We start from the raw sequence: 12,260 nt of genomic DNA, 5'->3' as shown, positions 1-12,260 counted from the left end.
GGTTATACACTGTATAGGAGGATAGAACAGCAGCCTCTGATAAGACAAGTGGTGGTGGTCTATGTATATTTGTAAACAACAGCTGGTGCACCATATCTATGGAAGTCTCAAGATCTTGCTCGCCCGAGGTTGAATATCTCATGATAAGCTTTAGACCACACTATCTACCGAGTGAGTTTTCATCTGTACTTTTCATAGCTGTCTACATACCACCACAGACCGATGCTGGCACTAAGACAGCACTCGTATGAGCTGTAAACCGCTATAATCAAACAGGAAAATGTTCATCCAGATGTGGCGCTCCTAGTGGCCGGGGACTTTAAAAAAGGGATATTAAAATTCCTTTTTACATAATTTCTATCAGCATCTTAAACATGCAACCAGAGGGAAAAGAACTCTAGACCACCTGTACTCCACACACAGAGATGCATACAAAGCTCTTCTTCACCCTGCATTTGGCAAATCTGACCATAATTCTATCCTCCTGATTCCTGCTTACAAGAAAAATATCAGTGTGACTCGGTCAATACAAAAGTGGTCAGATGAAGCAGGTGCTAAGCTACAGGACTGTTTTGCTAGCACAGACTGGAATATGTTCCAGGTTTCTTCCGATGGCATTGAGTACACCACATCAGTCACTGGCTTCATCAATAAGTGTATCGAGGACTTCGTCCCCACGGTGACCGTATGTCCATACCTCAACCAGAGGCCATGGACTATAGGAAACATCCTCACTGAGCTAAAGGGTATAGCTGCTGCTTTCAAGGAGCGGCTGCTTATAAGAAATCCCGTTATGCCTTCAGACGAACCATCAAACAGGAAAAGCGTCAATACAGGACTAAGATCGAATCATACTATACCGGCTCCGATGCTCGTCAGATGTGGCAGGACTTGCAAACTATTGCAGACTACAAAGGGAAGCACAGCTGAGAGCTGCCCAGTGACACAAGACTACCAGAAAAGCTCAATTACTTTGATGCTCGCTTCGAGGCAAGTAACACTGAAACATGCATGATAGCATCAGCTGCTCCGGACTACTGTGTGATCACGCTCTCCACAGCCGATGTGAGTAATACCTTTAAACAGATCAACATTCACAAGGCCACAGGGCCAGATGGTTTACCAGGACGCGTACTCTGAGCATGCGCTGACCAACTGGTAAGTGTCTTCAAAGACATTTTCAACCTCTCCCTGTCTGAGTCTATAATGCCAACATGATTCAAGCAGACCACCATAGTCCCTGTGTCCAAGAACACTAAGGTAAACTGCCTAAATGACTTCCGCTCCGTAGCACTGATGTCTATAGCCACAAAGTGCTTTGAAAGGCTGTTCATAGCTCACATCAACACCATTATCCCAGAAACCCTAGACCCACTCCAATTTGCATACTGCCCCAACAGATTCACAGATGATGCAATCTCTGTTGTACTCCACACTGTGCTTTCACATCTGGACAAAAGGAACACCTATGTGAGAACGCTATTCACTGAGTACAGCTCAGCGTTCAACACCATAGTGCCCTCAAAGCTCATCACTAAGCTAAGGACCCTGGGACTAAACACCTCCCTCTGCAACTGGATCCTGGACTTCCTGACGGGCTGACCCCAGGTGGAAAGGGTAAGTAACAACACATCCGCCACCTTGACTTTCAACACGGGGGCCCCTCAGGGGTGCATGCTCAGTCCCTTGCTGTACTCCTTGTTCACTCATGACTGCATGGCCAGTCACGACTCCAACACCATCATTAAGTTTGCCGATGACAGGCCTGATCACCGACAACGAAGAGACAGCCTATAGGGAGGAGGTCAGAGACCTGACCGTGTGGTTCAAGGACAACAACCTCTCCCTCAATGTGATCAAGACAAAGGAGATGATTGTGGACTACAGGAAAAGGAGGACTGAGCACGCCCCCGTTCTCATCGACAGGGCTGTAGTGGAGCAGGTTGAGTGCTTCAAGTTCCTTGGTGTCCACATCACCAACAAGCTAACATGGTCCAAGTACACCGAGACAGAAATTACATTTTTGTATTTTCTTGTTAGATTACACACAAACAGTATACAGTATTACAAAATCTTAGCCTTTACACTGAAATAGGTTCTGATAGTAGTGTTTTGAAAATGTCAGTGTGATCAGTTGTCACTCATTTGATGTGTGTTTGTGTGTCTCATTTGCATGCAAAGTTTCATTTTGAGTAGGAAGTAGATGATTTTGATTACTGCATTTCATTTTGCAAGATGTCTGTGGGGTTTGGAGAAATTGTCTAACTGTTTTCTGTTTAGAGTTTTGAGTAGATGAGGTGTAGTTTCAGCAAATGTGTGTTAACAATTAGGAAAAACTGTAATATAGCCCATCTGGAGATCTACATGTCTTTTTATTTTGTGTGTTTCAATCATAATATATGAAACTCTAGTTCTATTGTTTGTCATTTCACAAATTGATACATGATCTTGCCTTCAGCAGAAGTATGCAGATGCTCTGAGTCTTGTTAGTAATGGAAACCATTGTCATAATCATAATATAACATGAGCCAGATGAGACAGACTTGCCGTCTGGGATCTTGACTGGCATGGCTGATTAAAAAAACAACAATGTATTCTTATGATTTAACTTAATTTAGTTTGACTGCATAGCTAAGTTGTAGATCTATACTAAATAAGACGTCCATGGATTTACACTGGGGCCTAATTCCGGGACTGTCATCCTGCAACACTTTAGAACACACAGTGTTGGTAAGACATTACATGAACTGGTTTTGTCCTAAAAGTGATCGAAATCACTCATAATTTGGGCTATACAACAACTTAAAAGAAACCATTATTTTTCAAAATGTGAATTACAATTCAAATACACTGCTCAAAAAAATAAAGGGAACACTTGTAACAATGTAACTCCAAGTCAATCACACTTCTGTGAAATCAAACTGTCCGCTTAGGAAGCAACACTGATTGACAATACATTTCACATGCTGTTGTGCAAATGGAATAGACAACAGGTGGAAATTATAGGCAATTAGCAAGACACCCCCAGTAAAGGAGTGGTTCTGCAGGTGGTGACCACAGACCACTTAGTTCCTATGCTTCCTGGCTGATGATTTGGTCACTTTTGAATGCTGGCAGTGCTTTCACTCTAGTGGTAGCACGAGACGGAGTCTACAACCCACACAAGTGGCTCAGGTAGTGCAGCTCATCCAGGATGGCACATCAATGCGAGCTGTCGCAAGAAGGTTTGCTGTGTCTGTCAGCGTAGTGTCCAGAGCATGGAGGCGCAACCAGGAGACAGGCCAGTACATCAGGAGACGTGGAGGAGGCCGTAGGAGGGCAACAACCCAGCAGCAGGACCGCTACCTCCGCCTTTGTGCAAGGAGGAGCAGGAGGAGCACTGCCAGAGCCCTGCAAAATGACCTCCAGCAGGCCACAAATGTGCAGGAGTTGTTCTTCATGATTCCTGTGTTCTTCATGATGCTCTCTGCACTTTTAACGGACCTCTGAGACTATCACAGTGCAGGTGAATTTATACGGAGTTACACACAGGTGGATTGTATTTATCATCATTAGTCATTTAGGTCAACATTGGATCATTCAGATATCCTCACTGAACTTCTGGAGAGAGTTTGCTGCACTGAAAGTAAAGGGGCTGAATAATTTTGCACGCCCAATTTTTCAGTTTTTGATTTGTTAAAAAAGTTTGAAATATCCAATAAATGTCGTTCCACTTCATGATTGTGTCCCACTTGTTGTTGATTCTTCACAAAAAAATACAGTTTTATATCTTTATGTTTGAAGCCTGAAATGTGGCAAAAGGTCGCAAAGTTCAAGGGGGCCGAATACTTTCACAAGGCACTGTATATTCAACCCCTCAATTATGTCTTCTCTATTGTATGTACAGCTAAGAGAGATGCGTTCTCCAATGATAATAATAATTAGGGTTACTATTGAAAGACTGAGCTATTGTATGTTTGATTGTCCATCCTTTGTCTGATGAAACTACCAAAGGTATAACAAGCTTGTAGTTGAAGGGGAGTGAAGTGTGCATGTTAAAGGCAGGTTCCCTTCACTGGTGTTAAGAAAGAGGACATTGGGCAGACCTGATCAGCAGTTACAGTATATTGTGAAGGTGTACTGTCTTCCATAACATTTACAAAAGAAGGGTAAACTTTCCTTTTAGCAATGTTTTTGAGTAGATAATAAATTAAATCAAATTCACATGAAACAAGCAGCAAACCAGCCTGCCTCCCACTGCTGGCTTGCTTCTGAAGCTAACAGGGTTGGTCTTGGATGGGAGACTAGATGCTGCTGGAAGTGGTGTTGGAGGGCCAATAGGAGGCAACCTTTCCTCTGGTCTAAACAAATATCCCAATGCCCCAGGGAAGTGATTGGGGACATTGCCCTGAGTAGGGTGCTGTCTTTCGGATGGGACGTTAAACTGGTGTCCTGATTCTCTGTGGTCACTAAAGATCCCATGGCACTTATCGTAAGAGTAGGGGTGTTAACCCCGGTGTCCTGCCTAAATTCCCAATCTGGCCTTCATACCATCATGGTCACCTAATCATCCCCAGCTTACAATTGGCTCATTCATCTCCTCTTCCCTGTAGCTATTCCCCCGGTTGTTGCTGTAAATGAGAACATGTTTTCAGTCATTTTACCTGGTAAAATAAGGGTTAATAATAATAAACAATGAGTTGGGTGGAATGACATGAAAACATGTGAAGACAGTACACGAGGGCCACATATTAAAAATGAATCAAGAGGTACTACAGGTGTTCTGTTTTATGGAGAAAGTCCACCTTGATAGAGAGAGCCCCTCAGAAATATGAGGGGAGTTTGTAAAGGCTTTTAATAACTCTGCTCAGACCATTGTTGTGTCTTAATAAATGAAGGAGATCTTGGTGAAGCAGAATAACTCTTCAGACAGTGAAGTATGATTCTGAGTATTTCATCAAGGGCTCTCTTTGCAGCCATGCTGTCCTAATGACAATCTAGGTTTTTCATTAAAAAAAAGAAACATGGAGTTTCCGGGATATTCACCCTTTCAGAAGACCCAGGGAATAATGAAAGAACATTATTATAGAACCGCAGTGTACTCTCCAAGTCCATGAGGACTTGTATCTAGGGCCTATATAGGTTGCATTAAGAATGAGAACTAATATTTAAAAATGAAGTCTCTTCATATGTTGAATATTGTGTTTGCTGTAGAGAAAAATGACCATAATGTGCTGCTTTGTACCTCAGTCAAGAATGAGAGAGCTTGCTAAAATATAACCTCTAACTTTCAAATTATGCACACTGTGGTTCATCGTGCCACAATAAGTTGTAAACATGCAAAAGTACAGTATGATCCAAGCATACATTATTATGCAAAAGTATTAATAAAAATATACTGAGAGAAATAGTCACCATCTGTTAAGATTCCAAGCCGAGGGCATATTTAATGTGTGGCTTGAGGGAAGGAAGGCTCTTCTTTGTTCCCTGCCACTCTGCCACTTAGGCCTGTTGTACATGACTTTGTCTGCCCCCTGGGCCCCACCATTCCCTTCCTCTTGGCTGTGAGTCCTTTGCCTCTCCAAACCTCTCCCAGCCCCTCTGTGTCCTTCTGTTCCTCCTTCCCCACCAGAGGCATCTGCTTCAGTAATGAGATGCATGCCTCAGCCCAGAGTGCTCGCCTTCTTCTCTAACCCCGGAGTCAGGGTTCTGCTCTGCTCCACCAATCATGTGAGAACAGCACGGGTGCGGTGTCTGAATGTCATGACCCTACTCCTGCGCACCGTGAAGAGGAAAAGTCCAGTAGTCTGGTGACCATGAACAACATCTCCATTTTGTGCTGCAGAGATAAAGATCATTGATAACTCCTGCAAGAAAGAAAAAAATAAGTCACCCTTCACCCAATTTAGCATATATACTGAAAAGAAAAAATGCAACATGCAACAATTTCAAAGAATTACTGAGTTACAGTTCATATAAGGAAATCAGTCAATTTAAATACAATCATTAGGCCCTAATCTATAGATTTAACATGACTGGGTAGGGGTGCAGCCATGGGTGGGCCTGGGAGGGCATAGGCCCGCGCACTTGGGAGCCAGGCCCAGCCAATCAAAAGGAGTTTTCCCCACAAAACAGCTTTATTTCAGACAGAACTACTCTTCAGTTTTATCAGCTGTCCGGATGGCAGGTCTCAGACTCTCACAGGTAAAGAAGCAGGATGTGGATAACCTGGGCTGGCGTGGTTAAACGTGGTCTGCGGTTGTGAGGCTGGTTGGACGTACTGCCAAATTCTCCAAAAAGACATTGGCGGCGGCTAATGGTAGAGAAATGAACATTAAATTATCTGACAACAGCTCTGGTGTACATTCCTGCAGTCAGCATGCCAATTGCACACCCTGTCAAAATTTGACACATCTGTGGGATTGTGTTTTGACAAAACTGCACGTTTTAAAGTGGCCTTTTATTGTCCCCAGCACAAAGTGCATCTGTGTAATCATGCTGTTTAATCAGCTTCTTGATATGTCACACCTGTCAGGTGGGTGGATTATCTGTGCAAAGGAGAAATTCTCACTAACAATGATGTAAACAAAATTTGAGAGAAATATGTTTGAGTATGGAATATCTTTCAGCTCATGAAAACACTTTACATGTTGCATTTATATTTTTGTTCAGTGTACATGAAAATTATATTGACAGACTTCAATGGAAGTCGAACAGCCCCTGCCACCCAGCATGGCCAGAAAGAAACAACGGTCTGTTGCGACAGATCCGAAATTATGAATATTTAGACCCTCAGAATTTTTAGCTTGAGAAATATTTGGTTTAATGATCAGCAAAATGCAAAAGATTAACATAATCTGTCCACTGTAAACAGTGTTAGTGGTGGCTTATTAATAAAATATATTTTTATAATGACACAAGGCGAGACCCAGATGCAGACACAGGAGGCAGATGGTTCGAGTCTGTTATTTATTGAACAACGAGGGTCAGGCAAGAGGCAGGTCGGGGACAGGCAAGAGTTCATAACCAGGTCAGCTTCCAAACGGTACAGGGCGGCAGGCAGGCTTGAGGTTAGGGACAGGCAAAAGGTCAGAACCGGGAGGTATAAATACAGGTATAAATACACTGAGGGTAATAGGGAAGATGTCACACCTGGCAGGGGGGTGGAGACAATCACAAGGACATTTGAAACAGATCAGAGTGCGACAGTAGCCCCCTCTAGGGGCACCACATGGTGACCTACCTGGGGATGCCGGCGGTGAAAGTTGGCAATGAGAGCCGGGTCAAGGATGTCCTTAGCAGGGACCCAACACCTCTCCTCTGGCCCATAATGCTCCCAGTTAACCAGGTACTGGAAACCCCTGCCCCGTGGTCGAACACTCAGGAGGCGTCTCACCCTGTACACCGGATGGCCATCGATGACACAGGAGGGGAGGTGGGCCTGGAAACTGAAGGCAAAAGGGCTGTGAGACAAGGGCTTAATCCTGGACACATGAAAAGTAGGGTGTATATGGAGGGTACGGGGTAACAGAAGACGAACAGCAGTGGGGCTAAGGACTCTACTAATGGGGAAGGGACCAATGAAATGGAGGGAAGGTTTGCGGGACTCCACCCGGAGGTGAAGATCCCATGTTGATAGCCAGGGTTCGACGGGAGCCAGGATGACAGGTAAGCCTGGAAGAATGAGCCCATTCCAGGACCTGGGACTGGGCTGAAAAGGGGACGAACATCCAGTTAGCCGGGCCCCCCCTAGGGTCCAGCTGGGATCGTTGTGCCTTGCAGACCAGCGTCTCAATACCCCAGACAACTGAAGCCGTAAGGCATGAGGTAGGGAGGATTGTCTCAGAGTCAGAGATGGTGCAGCAGAACTGTACAGGTGAGAGAGCGTCTGACTTCACATTCTTAGACCCTGGGACGGTAGGAGATGGTGAAGTTGAACTTGGTGAATAACAGAGCCCAATTTGCCTGCCTAGAGTTAAGGAGCTTGGCTGTGCGGAGATATTCCAAATTCTTATGGTCGGTCCAAACCAAAAATGGATGTTCCGCTCCTTCCAGCCAGTGCCTCCACTCCTCCAGTGCCATCTTGACTGCCAGACATTCCCAGTTACCTACGTCGTAATTTCTCTCAGCGGAATCGAGACGATGGGACCGGAAGACCGCCATCGATAAAAGACAGTACTGTGCAGCCGTCTTCATTGACCTTGCCAAGGCTTTCGACTCTGTTAATCACCATATTCTTATCGGCAGACTCAGTAGCCTCGGTTTTTCGGATGACTGCCTTGCCTGGTTCACCAATTACTTTGCAGACAGAGTTCAGTGTGTCAAATCGGAGTGCATGCTGTCCGGTCCTCTGGCAGTCTCTATGGGGGTGCCACAGGGTTCAATTCTCGGGCCGACTCTTTTCTCTGTATATATCAATGATGTTGCTCTTGCTGCGGGCGATTCCCTGATCCACCTCTACGCAGACGACACCATTCTATATACTTTCGGCCCGTCATTGGACACTGTGCTATCTAACCTCCAAACAAGCTTCAATGCCATACAACACTCCTTCCGTGGCCTCCAACTGCTCTTAAACGCTAGTAAAACCAAATGCATGCTTTTCAACCGATCGCTGCCTGCACCCGCATGCCCGACTAGCATCACCACCCTGGATGGTTCCGACCTTGAATATGTGGACATCTATAAGTACCTAGGTGTCTGGCTAGACTGCAAACTCTCCTTCCAGACTCATATCAAACATCTCCAATCGAAAATCAAATCAAGAGTCGGCTTTCTATTCCGCAACAAAGCCTCCTTCACTCACGCCGCCAAGCTTACCCTAGTAAAACTGACTATCCTTCCGATCCTCGACTTCGGCGATGTCATCTACAAAATGGCTTCCAACACTCTACTCAGCAAACTGGATGCAGTCTATCACAGTGCCATCCGTTTTGTCACTAAAGCACCTTATACCACCCACCACTGCGACCTGTATGCTCTAGTCGGCTGGCCCTCGTTACATATTCGTCGCCAGACCCACTGGCTCCAGGTCATCTACAAGTCCATGCTAGGTAAAGCTCCGCCTTATCTCAGTTCACTGGTCACGATGGCAACACCCATCCGTAGCACGCGCTCCAGCAGGTGTATCTCACTGATCATCCCTAAAGCCAACACCTCATTTGGCCGCCTTTCGTTCCAGTACTCTGCTGCCTGTGACTGGAACGAATTGCAAAAATCGCTGAAGTTGGAGACTTTTATCTCCCTCACCAACTTCAAACATCAGCTATCTGAGCAGCTAACCGATCGCTGCTGCTGTACATAGTCTATTGGTAAATAGCCCACCCATTTTCACCTACCTCATCCCCATACTGTTTTTATTTATTTACTTGCTCTTTTGCACACCAATATCTCTACCTGTACATGACCATCTGATCATTTATCACTCCAGTGTTAATCTGCAAAATTGTAATTATTCGCCTACCTCCTCATGCCTTTTGCACACATTGTATATAGACTCCCCCCTTTGTTTTCTACTGTGTTATTGACTTGTTAATTGTTTATTCCATGTGTAACTCTGTGTTGTCTGCTCACACTGCTATGCTTTATCTTGGCCAGGTCGCAGTTGCAAATGAGAACTTGTTCTCAACTGGCCTACCTGGTTAAATAAAGGTGAAATAAAAAAAATAAAAAAAGACACAGGGATTGAGCTTTTCGTCCTGGGCAGATCATTGAGACAGGATGGCCCCCACTCCAACGTCAGAAGCATCAAACTCAAACAAACTGACGGGAGAGGTCCGGATGGACGAGGGCAATAGTGAACCAATGCTTAAGATCAACAAAAGCCTTGTCAACAGCTGGGGACCATGTGAAAGGTACCTTGGGAGAAGTGACTGCAGAGAGGAGAGCCGCCAGGGTGCTGTAACCCTGGATGAAGTGGCAGTAGAAATGAGCAAACCCCAGGAAACATTGCAATTGCACTCTGGATGTGGGTTGGTGCCAATCCACCACTGCTCTCACTAATTCAAGATCCATCTGGACATTTCCTTCAGTGATGACGTATCCCAAAAAGGAGATAGTAGAGCAGTGAAACTCACATTTCTCAGCTTTCACCAACAACTGGTTCTCCAGGAAGCGCTGCAGGACGTGTTCTTGGGCAGACCAGAAGACAACAAGGATGTCATCGAGGTAGATAAACACAAAATGATGCAGCATGTCACAGAGGACATCGTTCACCAGGGCCTGGAGAACAGAGGGAGCATTGGTGAGCCCAAAAGGCAATGACCAGATACTCAGTGTCCACTGGCCGCGTTGAAAGCTGTCTTCCACTCAACCCCTCGCGTATCCGAACAAGATGGTAGGCATTCCGAAGGTCTAACTTGGAAAAGATGGTAGTCCCCTGGAGAGGTTCGACAGCAGAGGAGAGGAGTGGCAGGGGGTAACGATTCTTAATCATGATGTCATTGAGGCCCGGGTAGTCGATGCATGGACGTATGGAATTGTCCTTTTCCACAAAGAAAAAGCCCTGCGCCTACAGGGCATGCAGAAGGATGAATGCTCCCAGCAGCCAGAGAGTCCTCAATATACTCCTCCATGGCCTTGGTCTCGGGGCCGGATAGGGATTATGGCCAACCTCGAGGTGGTGTGGTGCCCAGGAGGAGGTCAATGGCACAATCGTAGGGATGAAGTGGAGGAATAGAGGTAGCACAAGCCTTGTTGAATACCTCCAGGAGATCATAGTACTCTGTGGGAACAGTAGGGAAATCCGAGGCTTTAATTAAACCCCAAGGAGGACATCTCAGGGGTGGCTGCGCTGCTTTACGGCAGTGGTAGTGACAGAATGGGCTCCAACCCAGGATTGAACCCGTGGTCCAGTCAATAACGGGATTGTGCTTTTGGAGCCAAGACAATCCCAAAACAACGGGGACATGAGGGGATTCAATAAGGAGAAGCTATAGAGACTGTGATTGCCAGATACCCCCAGATTAATGGGAACTGTGCTGTGCGTGACTCTTCCAATGGAGCGGCCATCCAGTGCCCCAGCGTCCTTGGGAATGGAGAGGAGTTGAGTGGGGATACCTCGTTCCGATACCAAGGTAGCGTCCATAAAACTCTCATCTGTCCCAGAGTCAATGAGCACCTGGAGGGACTTAACCTGGTCTCCCCACAGAAGGATTACAAAACGAGTCTGGCTCAGTGTACTCATACCTACTACCTCCAGTTTCAACTGTTCTGCCTTATTATTATTCGACCATGCTGGTCATTTATGAACATTTGAACATCTTGGCCATGTTCTGTTATAATCTCCACCCGGCACAGCCAGAAGAGGACTGGCCACCCCACATATGCTCTCTCTAATTCTCTCTTTCTTTCTCTCTCTCGGAGGACCTGAGCCCTAGGACCATGCCCCAGGACTACCTGACATGATGACTCCTTGCTGTCCCCAGTCCACCTGACCGTGCTGCTGCTCCAGTTTCAACTGTTCTGCCTTATTATTATACGACCATGCTGGTCATTTATGAACATTTGAACATCTTGGCCATGTTCTGTTATAATCTCCACCCGGCACAGCCAGAAGAGGACTGGCCACCCCACATAGCCTGGTTCCTCTCTAGGTTTCTTCCTAGGTTTTGGCCTTTCTAGGGAGTTTTTCCTAGCCACCGTGCTTCTACACCTGCATTGCTTGCTGTTTGGGGTTTTAGGCTGGGTTTCTGTACAGCACTTTGAGATATCAGCTGATGTACGAAGGGCTATATAAATAAATTTGATTTGATTTGATACTAATGAGTCAGATCTCTTTACTGGGTAGGTGGCTATGAAATCCCTCGCAACACCACAAAACAGACAACAGTTGGAGCTCAGCATATGTGAACGTTCCCTAGGCGATAATCTAGCTTCGTCTAGTTGCATAGACTCCAGTGTGTCTGACTCACCCATCGCCGATGAATCGAGGGAACTCAGGTGGCTTCGGATCTTCTCGGAAATGTAGCCTTCCCAGACGCTCGGATTCCTTCGGAGGTGAGCAAGCAGCAGTGGATGAATGAGTGTGACCGAGATCCGACCTCCTCTCACTCCTGTGTTCCAGTAGACACCCATCAATCCTAATGGTAAGGGCGATGAGGGAATCGAGGTCCAAATGTAACTCCCGAGCTGTAAGCTTGTCTTTTATCTCCTCTGATAGTCTGTGAAGGAAGGTATCGAACAGGACCTCCGGATTCCAGGCACTGTCAGCGGCCAATGTGCGAAAATCTATCGCGTAGTCTGCCACACTACTGGAGTTCTGATGTAATTTCAGTAGTTTT

This window comes from Oncorhynchus tshawytscha, linkage group LG13, assembly GCF_018296145.1.
Source record: "Oncorhynchus tshawytscha isolate Ot180627B linkage group LG13, Otsh_v2.0, whole genome shotgun sequence".
Classification (NCBI taxonomy): domain Eukaryota; kingdom Metazoa; phylum Chordata; class Actinopteri; order Salmoniformes; family Salmonidae; genus Oncorhynchus; species Oncorhynchus tshawytscha.
The sequence above is the reverse complement of the archived record's forward strand: the minus strand, read 5'-3'. Positions refer to the sequence as shown.